At 37.2% G+C, this 20128-nt stretch overlaps 1 protein-coding gene and 1 non-coding gene across 5 annotated transcripts in view; one reads left to right on the top strand and one right to left on the bottom strand.

Moving 5' to 3' along the window:
- CDKL5 (cyclin dependent kinase like 5) overlaps positions 1-20128 on the bottom strand; it is a 190763-nt gene that overhangs the window by 159243 nt on the left and 11392 nt on the right. The window lies entirely within an intron of this gene.
- On the top strand, positions 18996-19078 carry LOC123616702 (small nucleolar RNA U109). Its single transcript, XR_006724714.2, has one exon. It is a non-coding gene; the product is annotated as a small nucleolar RNA U109 (small nucleolar RNA).

The following is a 20128-nucleotide window of genomic DNA, read 5'->3' as shown; positions in this document are numbered from 1 at the left end:
CTACCCAAAAAAAAAAAAAAAATCATATATGAAAACCCAGCTTTTTAAGTAGCTAAAATATACACGGAATGGAGAAAGATTAGGAAATATTCATGCTAATAAGTGAACTCTTGTTTAACAAAAGTATTTGCCTCATAATTTATTGGAAGAGTCTTAAGGAGTGGTTAAAATTATTCTATCTATAAAAAAATAAAAAAAATTATTCTATCTAGAAAAACTCAGAGAAATAGACTACTGGACAAGATAGTATTATTCTATAAAAATACACAATTGTAAAAGCTAGTTTTTTTTTTTTTAAGGAGTTACTAGGAATTGAACCTAGGACCTTGTGCATGCTAAGCACACACTCTACCACTGAACTATACCCTCCCACTGCAAAGCTAGCATCTGTGCTTACTTAAGGCCCATCATTGGACTTCTACCCACAAAACAGTAAAGAGTTTACGTTTCGGGTAGAAAGATTTCTTTAGCCCCCTGCATAAATCTCCAACTCAAGAAAGGCACATACAACTAATAAAATGATTCAGTAAAACATCACTGGGGAAAAAAATAAGTAGCATTTTACTCTATGTGGCTTCCTACAGAATCCTAAAATATTTACTATGAAAATAAATTTTACTTACAATGTCAATACATTTTGAAAACATACAGCCTTCTAAATTAATTAAGGCCACAAATTTTTTTAACTTAAATCAGTCTCACATCCCATCCATTTGCTGTTTATAATTACAGCTTTTTTTTAAGCTAGAAAACTGCAAACTAAATTCAAATATATCACGCTCCAAAATTAGAACAAGATTTTCCCCTAAATTTGATCTTTTAAAAACTGTAATCTAGAGGAATAATAAAATTATTTAACCTGCTAGATTGGTTAAAGATACTAATTTTTTAATGAACATATTTGCATCATCATCTGCAATAGTTTTTAAAAGTTGTCTGAAGTGTTAATGACAATTCACACACATATCACATTAATTGAACACCCATCACGTGTAAAGCACTGTGGAAGACAAAAGGGAGGGATGATTTCATTCCACAACACTAATTACAGTTGCAGCTTTTGTTTGCCCATTCCCTTAATTCCCAAAATAGTTAATACAGCCCTTGCTCATTATAACTGCCTTTTGCTGGTCCATCTCCACAGCTTCATATTGTTACCATTGAAACTCTACAATCAGGATGGCACAGATTCCCCCATGGAGACAACCCTGCAGAGGTTGTCTGTTTTAAACTGCAATCACTTTCCTGAGACACTCAGTATCTGTTGACTACCTTGCTGATGGCAACCCACAGACTCCTCCAGCTCACAGAAGCATGCATGACATTGCCAGAGGACAAGCTGCAACAAGACTGATCCCTCAGCTGCAACCCCAAGGTAATAGTCGACTTGGAATTTTCCTCTGTGAAGCACTAGCTGACACTTGCCCACACTGACACTCATATGCCACTTCTCTCCCCACACAGTTCTGAGAGCTCTTCCTGCTGTTCATCTCTACTGGCACCACATGGCACTACTGGGGCAAGACAATGCCCTCTGCAAAGTGGAGTGCTTCCTGGGCTACCTCCAGTGGGAGGCTTCTAAGAATGATACTTAAGAAGACAGTACATCAGAGGCACCTTGTGGCTTCACTACTTTGAGGAATTCTTTAAACTACTGATAAGCTTTCATATATAAGTCCTTGGGATACACAGTAAGAGTTCTCACCACCAAAACTAATTTTAAATATTTAAAATAAAGATTTTATAATATCTGTTTATACAGCCTTTAGGAACATTTATGATGTCTCAAAAGACACTATTATCTCTCTCTGGGCTTCATGACTGTTGAAGTACTCAGAGATTTGGGTTTAAATTCAAAGATAATTCAGAAATGAGAATGGAATACTGTTTGAAATTTTCATTTAGGAAAAATTTCTGCTTCCAATATTGCTGACTGGGTAATTTAGGCCAACCCTTCTACTGCAAACAAGCAGAAAGCTGGACAAAAATATGACAACTGGGAATAAAGGGAAAAAACTATTATTCACAGACTGTACATACAGAAAATCCAAAATAAGCTACAAATAAACTACCAGAAAAAATGACTTTATCAAAGCTGAGCGATACAAAAGTTTTTATCTAAACACCAACTGTCTTTCTATATACCAGCAATAAAGTTAGAAAATGAAATTTTAATACCATTTACAATACTATCAAAAAACATCAAATTCCTAGAAATAAACAATAAGAAAAGTGGAAAACCTCTACATATAACACTACAGAAAACAGTATTTTAAAAAAAAATTTCCCCTTACCTCTTTTTTTCTTATCAATGTATAACTGATTCACAATATTGTGTTACTTTCAGGCATACAGCAAAGTGATTCAGTTATACACACATATTTTTACCAATTCTTTTCTATTATTGGTTATCACAAGACATTACAAGATATAGCTCCCTGTGCTGTACAGTAAATCTTTGCTGTTTATTTTATATACAGGGATGTGTATCTGCTAATCCCATACTCCTAATTTATCCCTCTCTCCCTTTTCCCTTTAGTAACCATAAGTTTGCTTTCTATGTTTGTGAGTCTCTTTCTGTTTTGTAAACAAGTTCATCTGTATTATTTTTTAGATTCCACATATAAGTGATATCATATAAAATGTGTCTTTCTCCATCTGGCTTACTTCACTCAGTATGATACAACTAGATCCATCCATGTTGCAGAAAACAGTATTTTTAAAAATTAAAGGGTATTTAATAAGTGAAGGGATATTCCATGTTTCTGAGATTTAACATTGTAAAGATGTTAATTCTAACCAAACTGAGCTAGAGACCCAATAGAATCCTAATCAACCCTAACAAGTTTTTTAATGGAAATTTACAGTCTGATTCAAAAATGCATACAGAAATGCAAATAGCCAATGAAGACAAGACACCTTGAAGAAAAACAAAAAGACTTTCTCCTATCAGGACTTGTTATAAAGCACAGTCATTAAGACAGTATATTAGACAAAGAGATGAAAGGAAAGAACAGAAATCACAGAAACAGATCATACATGAAATGGATGCTTGTATAACAAAGTTTCCACTGCAGACCAGTGAGGGAAGTTTGACCTTTGCATAAATGTGCTAAGTCATTTGGATATGCATAAGGGAAAATAAAATTATACTTGACCTCTAACTCATACCATACATAAACATTAATTTCAGGCAGATCATAGATCTCAATGTAAAAGTCAAAACAATAAAGCTCCTAAAAGGAAAAGAGTATATCTTTGTGCATACAACAAGCACCAATCAATAACAAAATGACAGATAAACTGGACAGAGTAAAGTAGATATTACACATACATTTTTTTAAATGATCAATGCATAGTGATAACAAAAAGCAAACTGACTTTTAGTCAATAATTATACTGATTTTAAATTCTCTATAGAAAATGTACTATTAATGTCTGAGCCTGGAGCAGAACACACCCACTTCTCCCAGCCCTTGACAGACTACTAACTTTGGAGGGTTTGCAGTGTTTGTCTTCACCTGGGTCAAGTTACATAAGTATTGTCTTTGTGACAATTCACTGATGTCTTGTATACCTTAAGTGTTTATCATGCTTCACCATAAAACTTTTCAAAAGTCAATGAGCTGCAAATGGCAAGATTTTATTCTTTTTTATGCCTGAGTAGTATTCTACTATATACGTGTGTGATATATATATGATACATCTTCTTTATCCAATCATCTGTTGATGGACATTTAGGTTACTTCCATATCTTGGCTATTGCAAATAATGCTGCTATGAACAGTGAGGTGCAAGTATCTTTTCAAATTTATGTTTTTATTTTCTTCAGATATATACACAGGAGTATATATTGGAGATATATATATATCTATATCTCCAGTGGAATCACTGGATCATATGCTTCTATTTTCATTTTTTTGAGGAAACTCCATACTGTTTTCCACAGTGGCTGCACCAATTTACATTAGCACCAACAGTGTACTAGGGTTCCTTATTCTCCACATTCTCACCAACATTTGTTATCTGTGGTCTTTTTGATGATAGCCATTCTGACAGGTGTGAGGTGATACCTCATTGTGGTTTTGATTTACATCTCTCTGATGATTAGCGATGATCAGCATCTTTAATGTGCATGTTGGCCATCTGTATGTCTTCATTGGAAAAATGTCTATTCAGGTCTTCTGCCCATTTTTTAATCAGATTGTTGGGTTTTTTTTTTTTTTACATTGAATTGTATAAACTGCTTATATATTTTGGATATTAACCCCTTATCAGTAATATCACGTGTAAATATTTTCTGCCATTCAGTAGGCTGTCTTTTTACTTTGTGGATAAAAATTTTGCCATTTGCAACAACATGAATAAACCTGGAGAGTATTATGCTTAGTGGAAAAAGACAAAAGACAAATACATATCACATATGTGGAATCTAAAAAATTAACTAGTGAATACAACAAAACAGAAACAGATTCATAGATATAGAGAACAAACTAGTGGTTACCAGTAGGGAGAAGGAAGGGGAGGGGCAAGATGGGGTAGGGAATTAAGAGGTACAAACTACTATGTATAAAATAAATAAGCTACAAGGATATACTTTACAGCACAGGGAATATAGTCAATATTTTATAACTATAAATGGAGTACTGTACTCCATTTGAATCAATACATTGTACACCTGAAACTAATATAGTATTTTAAATCAATTAAACCTCAATTTTAAAAAGTTAAAAATTTTAGAAAGGAAAAATTCAATGGGTGAGTCACCTCTTGATTTACAAAATAATTTAAAAAGAGACAAAAGTTTAATATTCTGAATACGTTAGTGTGATATTGTGATATAGAATAAGAAATATGTATTTGGTCTTCCTTCAAGTTTCTGGAATGGAGCTCCTAAAACCCTTGGAATTTCCTAAGGAATGGGAGCAACAAAGGTATCTCTTGTTATGGTAATGAGGTGACTTTTCAAAAGCCCCTAGGAAACCTAAGGATGGGGGTGGCTTGACAGTGGAGTCAACCACGAGATCAAAGGGTTGGCACTTTCAGTCCTACTACCATCCTACCTCTGGGGATGAGAGGCTGGAGAATGAGGTCAATCATCAATAGCCAGTGATCTAATCAATCATGCCTATATAATGAAGCCTCGATAAAAACCTAGAGGGAAAGGGTTCAGAGAGCTTCTGGATTGGTGAACACGTGGAGATTTGGGGACTTTGTAGAGATTTGGGGAGAGTGGCACACTCAGAGAGGGCACGGAAGCTCCACGACCCTCCTTATCCCATACCATGCCCTATACATCTCTTCAATTTGGCCAGCTCCTGAGCTATAGACTTTTATAATAAATTGGTAATCTAGTAAGTAAAATGCTGCTCTGAATTGTGAGCCACTCTAGGAAATTAATTAAAAACAAGGAGGGGGTCACTGGAACCTCCAATCTATATCCAGGCGGTCAGAAGCCAAGGTGACCACCTGAACTTTAGACTGACATCTGAAGATGGGGGGACTTGTAGGACTGAGCCCTTAACTTGTGGGATCTGATGCTACGTCCCGGTAGATAGTGTCAAAACTGAGTTGAACTGTAGGACACCCAGCTGATGACAGAGAATTGCTTGGTGGCACACACACACACATGAATTGGGTACAGAATCTTAGTTGATGATCAGAAGTGGAGTTGGTGCCAGAATTGTAGTTAGCATCTGACAAATCAATGTCATGTGAAGCACTCAGAGAAAACAGAGAAAGAACAGATACAAACAGGCCTTTCACAAAAGAAATACAAATATTTAATAAATCTGTGAAAAGCTGTTCAATCTCACTAGTAATCAATTAAGTAAAAAAAGAGAAAGAGAAAGAGAAATCACTTTTAACCTATCCGGCTGGTAGTGATTAAAGCAACTGACAAATATCTAGTGCTCTTCCTTAGGTATGGGGAAAATGTGAATTCACATTCACAGTAGGTAGGAATATAAAAGTCTCTGGAGGATAATCTGGCAACAGGTATCAACATTTTTTGTTTTGGGCTGGCAATTAGGTTTATTTATTTATTTTTTTAAAGGGAGGTACTGGGGATTGAACCTAGAATGCGGAGCACAGACTCTACCAATTCAGTTATACTCTCCCCAGACATTTTAAATGTATGCGCACCATTTGATTCAAAATTCCATCCTACTTCAAGGAGACTTAGGCTAAGGAAACCACTGACAAATGGACAAAGATGGATACTGCAGAGCTATTCATAGTAATAAACAATTAAAAAAAAAAAAACAGCATAATACTAGTCAATGTAGGACTGATAAAATAAGTGAAGTCACATCATATAAATGGAAAATCATGCCACTATTAAAAGTACTTGACTATATTTACTAATACAGAAAAATGGCCATAATATTTTATGTAAAAAAATCATAACATGGTATATTTTGTCAATGAAAAAAAAAACTTTTTCACAAAACTAAGAAACAAGCAAACCGTATTCTACATCTTTACTTGTCACTCAAGAAATTCACTGGTTTAAAAAAAAAGAAAGAAATTCACTGGTAGTTAACTTCCTGTTTAAGAGGAGAATTTTGAACTTGGTATTGGCCTATGTATAAGACAGCTTTATGTCCAACATTAACTGGTTCTTATAAGACACCAGAATAACCTTGTAATTCTAATAAATGCCACAATGCTTCATCTTTTTCATTTTTAATATAGTTGGAGTTCCTCTCCCCTAGACTAATGTTAGCATACCAGGCATCTGAAACTGTTTTGCCCCAGATTTTCTCTGTAACAACTGATACACACAGGATGTTTTCATGACCATGTGAAATGAACTGCACTCTTGACCAATTAGCTGCTTATATAAAAACCTTCTGTTTCCCAAATATAAAATCCATTAATTTCCAAACACATGCTGACCTGCATACTCTTTCATGTGTAAAATACTGACAGGTGTTCAAGATCAATTTATCTAAGGAATTTTGTTTTTAGAATTATATAATTCTATGTATACAACATTGAGTTTAAATAAACAGATACCCAAATATTTAAAAGGAAAAATACATTATTGCTTTTCACTGGAAAGTGGGATTTGAGGTGATCTTACTTTCTTCACCTTCCCTTGAGTGTCTGAATTTCTTACAAGCTTGCATCATTCTGGAGAAGCTATTCTTATTTTTAGAAAAAATGATCTTCCCCCCATCCCATTTCCCGTACTATGTGGCATCTCCACCTTCTGTCCGCGCTGTGTGAGGAGGCACCACCATGTTCTCCCAACAGCAAGTGCAAAGCCTTAGCTTATTCTAAGGCAGTTGCCTTTGTCTGGACACTGACCGAGCTGGCTGTCAAAGCTTAGCCACCCCAGCCATACCGCTCCTTGGTAGGTGTTTCTTTTCAATTCCCAAGGCTACTCCTCCCCTAATTTGCCTCACCACTCCCAGTGATCTTTTAGTTTTAATTCACCCTATAAAAAGTCTGTCAGCTTGCTCTTTCTAAAGTAAGCCCCCAGAATGTCCCTTCTGTAACTGAAATGGTTCCCCAGTCCCTACATACTCCCACTCTAGTGTTGCAGGTCCCTGTTGTAATCTTGCCCTTTTTTCATCATTGCTTTTCTTAAACCTTACTCTTCAACCAAAGGGAAACTGATTATTCTCTGACCAAGCAAGTGTCGACCAGTGGCTCTTAAACATCAGCACATCACAACCACCTAGAGAACTTGTTAAAATCCAGATTTTGGGGATCAACTCACAGAGTTTCTGGTTCAGTAGGTCTGGAATGCGGCCCAATGATTTGCATTTCTAACAGGTTTCCCGGTGATGCTGATGCTGCTGGTCTGGGGAACCACACTCTGAAAACCACTTAGTAAAGATAATACTTTCCTGCTCCATGACTTCATCAAGCAATTCTCTTCTCCTGGTGTATACAACCACCGCAACTGAAATTTTTTCAAGATTGACCTCATACCCTGACCCCACTACATGAAGCCATACACGAGTGCCTTCCCCTCTCTGCAACACAAATAAGATGTGATATGTATGCTGTGATACAGAAGCCCCACAGCACTTTATTTGTAATTCTAGTGACAATATATTTGGCCTTGTATCATTATACATGTCTCCATATCGATTAGACTAGGATTATGAGGTTAGAAGACTCATTCTTTTTGGTCTTGGACATGGAGATGCCCAGGACAGAACCTTGCAGGTACCAAGAACTCAGTTTGAAACTTGCTGAATTTAACTAGTAGCATTTCAAATTGTTCTTTATTCTGCTACACACTTCACAGTATAAGCCCTCAAACAGTAGTGATATCAATGACATGCAAAGAACACAAGTTCCCACAGCAAAAGGCAATAGGAACACAGCATTCAACATAATCAAGTTACAGGGCAGGAACCAAAAGGAAGAGGACGAAGGAAGAGGGAGAAGGAAAAAGAGGAAGGAGGAAGAAGGAAAAGGAACAAGGCTAAAGCCTGGGAAGGAAAATGCACTTTATAATGGAGACGATCCAGTAACTGTGCTTTCTAGGCCTCTCCTCCCTGGAGGTGAGCAGCCTGTGGACAACCACTCTATAACGGGTCTGCTACAACAGCATCGAGCACAAAGAGAGGCGTTCAATAAACATGGTCTCAATGAAGTGCCAGATTAAGTGTTCCCCTCCCCCCCTCACTGGTAATCTAAGAACAAGGGGCTGGATCCGTAATATTTCTATTTCCAGCACCTATACAGTACTTAGAATATAACACTCAATATTTGTTTTTTTTAATTGGCATGAAAGTGGAAATAATGGTGTGGCTATGAATATTTTGAAGGCAGAAGCAGCAGAACTTGCTAACCAGAATGTGGAATTAAGGGAAGAACACCAGTAATGTGAACAGAAAAAGGAAAGTTTGGAAGAGGAGATGAGTTTGGTGAAAGAAGCTAAATTTAAAAGAAAGATACGTGGCACTTTTTTACTTACAAAACTATATACTACATATTTTAAGAAATGTAAAGATGAAAATTGCTCTCAGAAGTTACAGTCCAGTAGAGTTAACTACAGTGCAAAAAGAGAGCGAGCGATAAATGCTGTAAGAGGGACACTGATGAAGTGCTGTGCATGTGGAGGAGAGAGAAAAGCGTGTTTCCAGAAGTTCAGGGTTAGGGTTAAAACAATAAAGCATTACACCAAGGACAGAAAGAGAAGGTGACCAAAGGTAGAACGTTAAAGAAAACAAATACACTGCAGAGGAAGAAGGCTGGAAATGGGAGTAGGAGGACTGGGAGTGTGTGGCAGAAAAGAAGGGAAGAACTTGAAGGAGATCCAGACTATCAAATGCCATTAAGCTGTAAATACATGCCGAAAAGCCCTAATTATTGTTACCATCCAAGTCCAGTTCAGGTCCTATCCACTCTCAAACGGTGCAGATCCCTCCAGGCATTAATTAATTTTGCCTCTCCATATATTCCCATTGTGCTATTAGGATACATGTTCACAGACAAGAACCACGTATTATTAAACTCAGTACTTTTGGAGACATAACACAGTATCTTGGACATATGGAATACGATACACTCAGTTGAGTATAATTATACTAAAATATTTTCTGGACTTTATTTATAGATAATGATGGCTTCTTTCCTTACAGCTCATCAATGAAAACTATACCTCAGCAAGACTGGGTTGCGCCATCTGTTTAAATGGCCAGAACTTCTCTTTCATTCAATTTGTTGGGCACCAACTATGATGAGACATAGTGTACAAAAGCTCCTTGGAGGAAGAGCTCATTGAAGAAGCGAACAGGTAGGTGAATTAACTACATATGAGAAATGCAAAAAGGTATATGCAAGGTGCTCTACATGCCCAGAAGAGGTAGAAACTACCTAGGTCTGGGAGAAGGAAGAAAGTACTTGGGGAAAAGGCTTCACAGACATCTTATTTGAACAGTGATTTTCTCCAGGCACTCTGAGTAACTCAGTTATCTGTTATATTGTTAAAAAAAAAAAAAAAGCATGTTATTCATGGAAAGTGGACTTTTTGAAAAGTATAAAATGGATTTTAAAAATCCATTTGCACTGTGTACTCAAGCCCTATTGGCCACCAGCATGTCACTTAACAGATCTAACAGTTACCAACTCCTCATTACTTCTGTAAAACAGACCAGCTGATGCCAACAGTACAAAAGTTTTTGGCTAATAGGTAACTGTTTAGTTAACTTGATACTTCTGCTCCCTTAAATTGAGCTGCATGCCCATCATCCACAAGTCACTTGCATCTCTTCCCAAAAACTATTTGTCAACTCCTCTTGTAAAAGCCATTACATGGTTTTCAACTAAACAGTATGTAAACCAATTAAAAGAAAATGACAGTTCAGTGAAAATTAGGTTGGATGCTATGGCAAGATTCAATAACTGATGAGTCACTTTAAAAATGTGGCTGCCAAATTAGATCTGAATTAGATAATGTTAAAAAGACGAAAAATCTGTTAAAATTCACAACTCTGCACTAAATGGTTTCATAAATTGTCCAAATTACTGCTCCACTTTCAAGAAATCAAAACTGGACCTACTGCACAGATAGGATGAATTTACAAGAAAACGACACTGAACTTCTGTCAGCTGATCCATACTCAAAAAAAGGCCTTGGCCCTACCTCAAAATACTAGCAAGGAAAATGCTTTATGGCAAAATATTTCTGTTGTATGTGCATTCTTATTACTCTGAATATCAGTAATTTTTAAAATTAGCTTTCCAATTATTGACTCCAATCCGTCAAATAAGGGGGTTTCCACCAGAAACAACCTGCTAACACTTACTCACATCTCTGCACTAAGGCCACCTCCTTCAGAAATCCCCCAGAGTGTTAATTGCCTCTTCAAAATAGCCTCAAATGGTGCTAGACTGCTATTGATTTTAATGTCAAACCATTTTTACAAACCAAATTCATTCATTCAAAAAATGGATAATAAACATTCTAATAGTTTTTCTTCTGATCTTGATGCTCAAAAAGTAAAACATAATGACCTCAGTAGATCACTGCAAAACTAGATCTTTTCAAAGATAACATGTGAGAGAAATGATAGTTGTCCAAAAGGATCCATGAAAATCCAAGGTAAACAATTTAAGGAAAGAGTATTTCTACCGTGGTGCAGAAGCAGGAAATAAGTCAACATATTTGAAAACAAACTAAAGAGGAAAATATAAATACGAACCAATGTTAACAAAAATCCAGATATCACAAACGTTAGATTGGTTCTGAAGAGGAAAATATTTGCAACTCGATTTTAACATTAATGATACATCAACTAATCACCCACTGCCACATTTTACCATGTATAAAGGAATCGTTCATGAAACCAGGAAGTACACAATAATATTTGCTCTTAGCGTTAAATTAACGAAACAAGGAGGCCACTAAACAGAGGTAGCTCTTGGTGGCATCCATAGGGAAACCAAAATCTATCAAAACCTAAGGACAACCAATCACAAACAGCCAACTAGGCTTTAAACTACAGGCAATCAAATAATTTCTTTTCTTGGCCACCACATCTTCCACAAATAAAACTTTTCCCTAGCTCCTGTCGGCCAAGCACTCCTAATCACTTCCAGTTTGGCACCGTCCAGGTTCAAGTCGATTTTTTTCTCTCAAAAATTTTAATACACTTCAGTTTATGTTTTAACAGCATCTTATAACTCAATTGTGAAAACTGGAATACATGAAAATTTTGTGCCCAGAGTTTAGAGTAATATAAATTTCCAATAAACTTACTGGTTTCATTAAGAGTTAAACATTTCAAGATCCTAGTTAATACATCAAGACAATAGGCAAGATGAGACAATTCAGATTTATGATTACCAAATGAACTATACAAATCACAATGGCTATAAAACTTCAAAGAGTGCTCATTTTAGGGTGGGGAGACCTTTACACAGGAAAGAGGATCTGAACTAGGTCTCGAAAAATGGGTGGGGTTACAGTTCAGTTGTGTGAGCAAAACATGGGGGGGGCATATTTCAGCAAAATTGGGCTAAAAAACACTTGAGGATTATTATAAATAATGATGATAATAATATATAATTTGCAAAGTGCTTTCATGTTTACCACTTCACTATTCCAACAATCCAGTAAATTAATTCACATTCCAGAGAATCATACACTTGAGATAGAAAAAGGATATTTGGTTAAAACTCCACATTGTAAAAGAGAAAAAAACCTGAGTACAGTTAGATTACATAGGTTTTTTAAAACAAAGCTAAGAAACTTGGATTTCAGCCTGTAAATTTATTACAAATTACAGCTTTTTTTTTTTTACGACTTAACAATGAAAAAAACTACTTGAACTAGAATACTGGCAAATACAATTCAAGGAAAGTGGACATTTATCATGCATTAATTCATTCATTCCACAAATATTTACTGAATAAGTACTCTATGTCAGTTGCTCTACAGGATGTTAGCAATACAGTAGTGAATAAAACAGACCAGACCCTGCTCTCATGGAGCTTGAAATCATAAGAAAAACAAAAGCTTCCAGTAGAACAAAACATTTCAAATAAAATCTGGTGGCATACTGGGTTTTGAAATGTGGTAAAATAATAACAGCTAAAACACAATAGCACTTTGTGCTAAGCACTGATCTAGTTGCTTTAAATTAATATATTTAATCCTCACAAGAATACTTTATGATCCTTTTCTATCAGAAACTTCGTTTTACCAATAAGGAGACTAAGAGAAATTAGTCCCCTAGCCAGCAAGTGGCAAAACTGGGATTCAAACCCAGGCAGTCAGGTTCCAGAATCCCCATACTTAAGCCACTATGCTGTATCGTTAACAGATAAGCCACGCAGCTGGAAATAGTGCTTTAGGGGCACTTCCATACACTGGGCATGATGCTAAGTATTCTTACATATATTATAACCCTAATATTTTTAAAAGATAAGAAAACAGTCCAGGAGTTATTAAATACCTTGTCCCTGGTCACACAGCAAATAAGTGTCCAGGCCAGAATCAAACCAAGGTTTTTTCCAATCCCCAAAGGAATAGTTTTACCTATGACATTATTTTATAAGACAATAGATGTTTGTAAGCCTCACTGAAAGCATCTTGAGGAGAAAAATGGAGTGGGAAAACCAAAAATGTGATGAACAGATCTAACTACTCATAAAATTTGTAAAAACAAATGAATTTAGCAAGCTTAAGACTAAATGGAGTGTTCCAAGGCAGAGTGAAGGAGATGTGTTAATACTGCTCTCTGCACTAAGTCCATGATGTCCCACCACCAACCCCTTCTGGGGTCTTATCATTTTTACTATGAACACTTATTTCACTACACAAGCCACCAACTATAAAAAGCTAAATACAGAGCAAACTCTGAGATGTTAATCACTTATTCCATTAAAGTTTGTATATTTGCTAGTTCATCCATTAAAAACTTTCCCCCTCAAATCTCCACAGCCTAATTATAATTGCTAATTCTTCCTTCTTTACTAAAGATTATATGAAAAACCTATTAACAGCAGAGTTATCCTTAGAGTGCAACAAATCGGGCCATTTTCCCTGGCCCCAAACTTGGGAAACCCTTTGCAGCTGTGTTACAGGAACCAGAAAGATGGTCTTGCAAAGCATCAGCACCAGGGCAAAAAATTAAATTGGCAAATACAATCAGCATGAGCACAAAAATCTCCTCCTCTCAAAGCCTTTTTTCATTTTGACTAAAACAGTGTAGCATTTGTCTTCCAACCTCCAACGTCTTCTGTACCAACCACTGAATTTTATAAAGCTTATTTAACCACTTTCACAGCATAAAATATAAAAGAGGGGAAAGTAAAACAGTAAGAAGCAGAAATGTGATTTAGGAGTGGGCTTAACATACCATTTAATAAAAGATGATTCATTGCATTCAACAAATATTTATTCAGCACCTACTGAGGCTGGAAATACAATGGTTAGCATTCTTCTACATCCCAATATAGCCTATTTTCACCCCAGCCAGAAGCTGGGCAGATCACCCTTCAAGGCCCCTATCTATAAAATTGAGCTAATAACTACTCTCATAGAAAGGTAATGAATTAAATGTGGCACACCAACCTTTAAAGTGGTCTGTGCTCAAATAAAATAACACAGTTTAAAGACTGAAAGGTTTTCAGAACAGCATGTTAAAAAAAAAAAGCCTAGAAAAGATATATATAGTAAGCTAATGTTTATCCCTGGACAGGAAGCAGCCTTAAACATCTCTGTATCCCTCAAGGCATTTGGCATACTGCCCTTCACTTAACAAGGGTTCAGTAAACACATGTGATTATTTTGTTCTTTCCCTCTCACTCAGGTATGTTGTACTGCAGTTATTTTAATAATCTGGCAAAGGAGAAAGAATGCACAAAAGGAACTAATATTTACTGCTGCCTGTTTTGTATCAAGTACTGTGTTGGGCACTTCATCTATGTTATCTCATTTAATTTTCACAGCCACCTTGTGAAGTATTAATAACCATAAAACCAGGAGTGGATTTTCATTTTCCAAAAATCAGATCATAATAAATCCAGACTAAAAAAAAATAAGCAATGGACCTTACATTTGGCAGCATTTGCTCATTGCATGTTAAAGGGAAAGAATGAAGTGAACCCTGTAAGAGTATTAAAAAAAAAAAAACTTTGTTAACATGAAAAGGAAATATACACAGAAAAATACAAATGACCAACAAAAATTTTTTTACAAATATTCAACCTTACAAGCAATTTTTTTAAGTTTTTATTGAAGTGTAGTTGATTTACAATGTTAGTTTCAGGTGTACAGCAAAGTGATTCAGCTATATATATACATACATATAAATATTTTCTTTTCAGATTCTTTTCCATTATGTTATTACAAGAAACTGAATATAGTTCCCTGTGCTATACAGTAGGTCTTTGTGTATCTATTTTATATACAGTAATGTGTGTCTGTTAATCCCCAACCCCTAATTTACCCCTCCCTGCCCTTTCCCCTTAACCTTACAAGTAATTTTTTTAATCTAAGAAAAAACAATAATGCTGACAAGAATGGCCAAAATAATAAACATTTTAACTGGCAACTTTCCCTTTAGGCAAAGCAGCAGTGTTTCCTCTACACCGTTCACAGGTGTGGCACATTCCCATCAGTGTCACCTATTATCACCCCCAGTGGTACTCAAGGGGGATATGAGACTAGTGCCCTAAGAAAATGATCAAAGATGTACACAAGGATTCACTTGAAAAGACATTCTTTGCCCTGATGGCTACAATAGAGAAAAAGGAGAAGCTGCATGGGACACAGGACACTAGTTCTACATTAAAATGGCTGACCAAACAACACACATATGTAACTTTCCTCCCACACTAAAACCCACTGCAATAAGCAAAAGAAATATAAAAGTAAACCTGGAGCAGCCTTGGGAATGTAGGAGGTGCTCCCAGAAGACAGATCAGCAAGGAATTCCAAGGAGCTGTGAAGCAGGTTAAGATTGAATGGATGGCAAAACTCAACAGAGCTAAAGAACCCACAACTTCATGTAGGTGAATAAAAGAGATCCCCCCAAAAGATATATTTTCCAAAAGAACCCTTGAAAGATAATAAAACTACAGGTAGTAGGGACTAAAAAAAGAAATGGCTTAATAGTAAACCACATAATTGAGCTATGAAATACCTTCACCTCTGTCCACTCCCTACCCTCTTTCAGCAGGACTGATGCCAGCATCTACCCAGTCCTGGCTCTACAAAATGATGGCTCTGACAAGGAATACTTCTGAATAACACTGAGGCCAGAGAAGTGGGGGAAAGGTGTCAATAAACTGTAGCTTCCATGAGGAATAGGGAGTCCCACCACCCAGAGAGCTAGCGACCCACACTCTACAGTAAACACTGTGTTCCATGCAGAGGAGACAGCATAAGCAAAGACACCATATTTCAAACAGAATTTGGGGAATTCTACATGCTGGAGAGCACAGTGTTTGAGACAAACAGGGAAAAGATGTGAGGCTGGAGAGGTAGGCAGGCAGAGAACATACCAAGGAGAGCCTCATCGATGAACCAAATAAAGGAATTCAGACTTCCTCCTTTCTCCTTCTGTCAGCAAGAGAGCACCACTGCAGGCTTTTAAGCAGATCCGTTCTATGATCAAAATCACATTTTATATCACACTACCAACTGTAGATAGTATGTCTGAGTTGGATAAGACCCAACTATCTACCTTAGGAGCCTGGATGGATGGTGGAACCATTAAGAGATTTTTTTTTTCAATTAAGGAGAAAGAGCAAGTTTGAGGAAAGTATGCTGTACTTCATATTAGACATGCTAAGTATAAGGTTCCTACAAAACAGTCAGGTGTACATTTCCAGCAGGTTATTAAGAATAAGTGTGAAAGCTTGTCGGGAAAAGTTGGGAAAGAATTTAGAAATTTAGAAAAACATCTGCATGTATGCAGAACTGAAATACTGGGTGTAACTGAGACAATGACCTAGGAAAACAGCTGGCCAAGAAGTAAAACCCAGGTGACAGCAGCATGTAAGGAGTGAGTGGACTGAGAAAAGCCCACAGATGATGCACAGAAAGAAATGCATGAGAAGGACATGGAGAACAAGGGTGCTAAGGAAACACAGTGCTTCAAGGAGATAGTGACTAACAGTGTCAGGTGAAACAGAAATGTCAAGTAAAATTAGGACTGAATGAATCTACTAAACACAACATACAAGAGGTCACAGGCAATCTCAGCAAAAACAGTTAAGTAGTATGAGAATGGGAAGTCAGAGATCAAGAGTGAAGTGTGAGAAGTAGATACACTATGTACACTATGTATAGACCACTCAGATGTTTAGATGAGAAGGGGAAAAGGAGGTTAGGCAGCTAGGAGAGGAGTGGACAGTTAGTTCAGGGAAGGTTTTCTAGGACAAGAACCTTAGGAATAAGAAAATGGGCAGATAAAAGCAAAGGAAACAAAAGAGAGACTCTAAGGATAGAGCAAGGTCACTGAACCTCAGCACTACTGACATTTTGGACCAGGTCATTTTTTGCTGTCAGGGGCTGTGCTGTGCATTGTAAAGTGTTTAGCAGCACCCCTGGCCTCTACCCACCAGGAGCCAGTAGCATATACACCATTGCCCCAGTTATGACAAAGAAAAATGTTTCCAGACATTGCTAAGTGTCCTGTTGGGGGCAAAACTGCCCCTAGTTGAGAACTAGTGGATACAGGATAGGGAGGAAGAAGGGGAATAAATAACTGATGAAAAAAGACTTCCAAAGCAGCAGCACTGATGCTAAAGGCACCGGGCAAGGAACTGGCCTCAAACAGCAGCAGAAGCACCTCGTCCTTGAGACAGGGGAAAGGGCAGCTCTGGGGAGAAAGGGACTGATGGTGCCAGAAACTGGAAAAAATCAGCCAGAAGGCCCTTAATATTCTCAATGGAGTGGAGGCAAGATTGTGTGCTGAGTATGCGTGGTGATGACCTAGCGGCAGGCTTGAGAACAGTGGCTAGGGTTTGTAACAAGGACTGGTCCTAGCAGGTCACCCCAATGAAGACCAACTGAGGCTGGAAACCACATACTCCCTTCTCTCACTGAGAATGTTAAAATGCACCTCCCCACAGAAATCACCTACGTACTGATTACAGTCCCAAAGAGCTCACAAGTCTATATGAATTTCAAACTGCATAATGAAAAGACTAGACTCCTGAGAGGTACCCAGGAAACTAACCCATTTTTTAAAAACAACATGGTTCTTATCAGATAATAGGAACTGTGTTCAACAAAACTGACATCTAAATGAACTTTTGGTAAATAATCTGTTCAAGTTAGAGGATGCCTGTGGTTGCAACTACTTCCTGGTTCTTAACTGGATGAACTACTTCCTGATCAACAGTCAGGAAGACTAGAATAAAAGGAGTGGTTGCAAAGACAAGAGCTTATTAAATGAGATTCTTCACAAGACAAAGGATCTACTCACTCCTGCCCTCTAAACCAAGGGCTGCAAACTCAGATGATTATGAGACCAGGAAACTGGAGATACCTCAAGTCTGTGCATGAGAAAGAAGCCAAAAGTGAACCACCAACAGAAAGCTATGAGATACAAAGAGTTGTCCTTGGGTGAATAAGAAAAAAGAAAAGCTACACACTGCAGCCCAGGGCTTTGAGCAGGAGTGACCAAAATGACCAAAGCAAAAGGGAAAATCCAAGTCTTTGCTCTACCGCAGATATGAAGTCCAAATTCACATCATTCTCCAGATGTCAGAAATCCATCATCTGCGAATAGATCAAAACTCTCCATGAGCAGTGAATCCAAGGGTCCATCAGAGACAAATGCTACCCAAAAGAGTATCCCACAACCCAAGTACAGGCCATTCCCAAACTGTCACACGTTGCAAACCACACAAAGAAACAAGTAAAACTTGGAAGCAAGACAAATGGGAGATTTCATTACTCAAGAACAACAGCTAAGAAAACAATCCAAAGAAGACAAACATAACTATATTTTTAAATGTCCAAAGACAAGAAAATGTCCTCGTGAAAATTAAAAAGCAGATTTGAAAGAAAACACATTTTTACATTTAAAAACATAGTCAAATGTTTTCAGTGAAAATTCTCCAAAAATGGATTAACCAAAAGATCAGACACAGCTAAACAGAAATTAGTGAACTGTAAGATAGGAGTCAGGAAATTACCCAGAAGTAAAAATGGAAAATATTTTTTAAAATTTAAGCAACAAGGAGGACACAATGAAATACTTCAACATATATCTAAATAATCGTTCCAGAAATGGAAAATCAAGAAGCATTATTTAAAAAGATAACATAACAGCTCAAATTTTTTCCACATCTGAAGGTGTCAAGAGTCTTCAGCCTCATGGTTTACACCAAATAAAAAGCAGGATACATAAAAACAAATCTACATCTAGTGATATCACAAAGAAACTGCAAAAGATCAAAAAGAAGACAAAAAAATCTTAAAGGTAGCCTAAGAGAAAAGATAATTACTTACCTACAAAGAAATCACACCTGAACTGACTAAAGGATTCGTTAACAAACAAGACCTGTCAAACTGCAGAACAAAGGAGTTCTCAGGGCTGCCAACCTTCCAGTAGAGGTTGAGTAATAGTATAGGTCTCTTACATTTAAAAAAAAAAAAAAAAAACCGCAGAACATTATCAATGTGCTGAGGGAAAATAACTGTCAATGAACATAGATTCTAAACCTAGCTCAACAACCATTCAAGAGAAAAAATGAAGTAAAGACACTTGCAGAAACACCAAGACCAAGTTCACAACTAATAAGCCTTTAGTAAAAGAACTAAAAAACATTCTTTATAAAGACAGAAACTAAATTCAAAAGGAAGAAATGGGGTAAATAAAGAATGATGAGCAAAGAAATTTGGAAAACATGTTGATGAGTAAATATTCAATACTTTATAGGCATAAGGTGGATTCAACAAGGCAAAACCAAAACATAAATAACGAAAATGGAAGAGCCTCTCTCTTATTTGGGAGGACAGGAATAATTAATCTCTGACTTAGTTAAATGAGCATGTTAAAATTTTAAGGATAACTAAACTTCTGTCTTCCCCCCCGGAATAAGAAAGCTGGAAGGAACACAATGAAAAAGAGCTGGACTAATTTCAAATTCATGCCTTTTTTGAAACCCATCATAGAACAACCAGTTGACTCAAAATCTTCAGAGAGACAGGGCCTGCAAAGAGAGGAGACAACCTTGTGCTCACCTGCGGTAGACTGCAACTGGCCACTGACAAGAGGAGTTCAGCTAGAATAAATGCAAATTGATAAAAATTGATGTGGCTTGCTGAAGAAACAGTGTGAAACCAATGGTGGTCACAGAAATTGAGGAGACACCAGCCTTCTACAGGATCTTCCTCCACCAACCCCACCAAGCACTCACCGAGAGGGAAGAGCCCTGAGGAGCCCATTGTGATGCAGACCTGGGGGAAGGGAACTGCAGCTATGTACACCCAGATCATTCCCTCCCTATCTCTGCTAGAGGAAAAACCTTCATCTGTGAAAGGAAGGCCAGTATGTCCTTCTACCCTTAAAGCACTGGTGAAAACTCACTGCAGCTGGGGGAAGGGGTGGGTGCCCTACTCCAGGAGAGGGGCAGGATTCCACACTGAGCCCACAATAGGTAGGGGAGGGGCAAGACCTTGGGATGTTGATGC

Source organism: Camelus bactrianus, chromosome X (assembly GCF_048773025.1).
Source record: "Camelus bactrianus isolate YW-2024 breed Bactrian camel chromosome X, ASM4877302v1, whole genome shotgun sequence".
In the NCBI taxonomy this organism is placed as follows: Eukaryota; Metazoa; Chordata; class Mammalia; order Artiodactyla; family Camelidae; genus Camelus; species Camelus bactrianus.
Note: the sequence above shows the minus strand (reverse complement) of the source record. Positions and strands in the feature narration are given on the sequence as shown.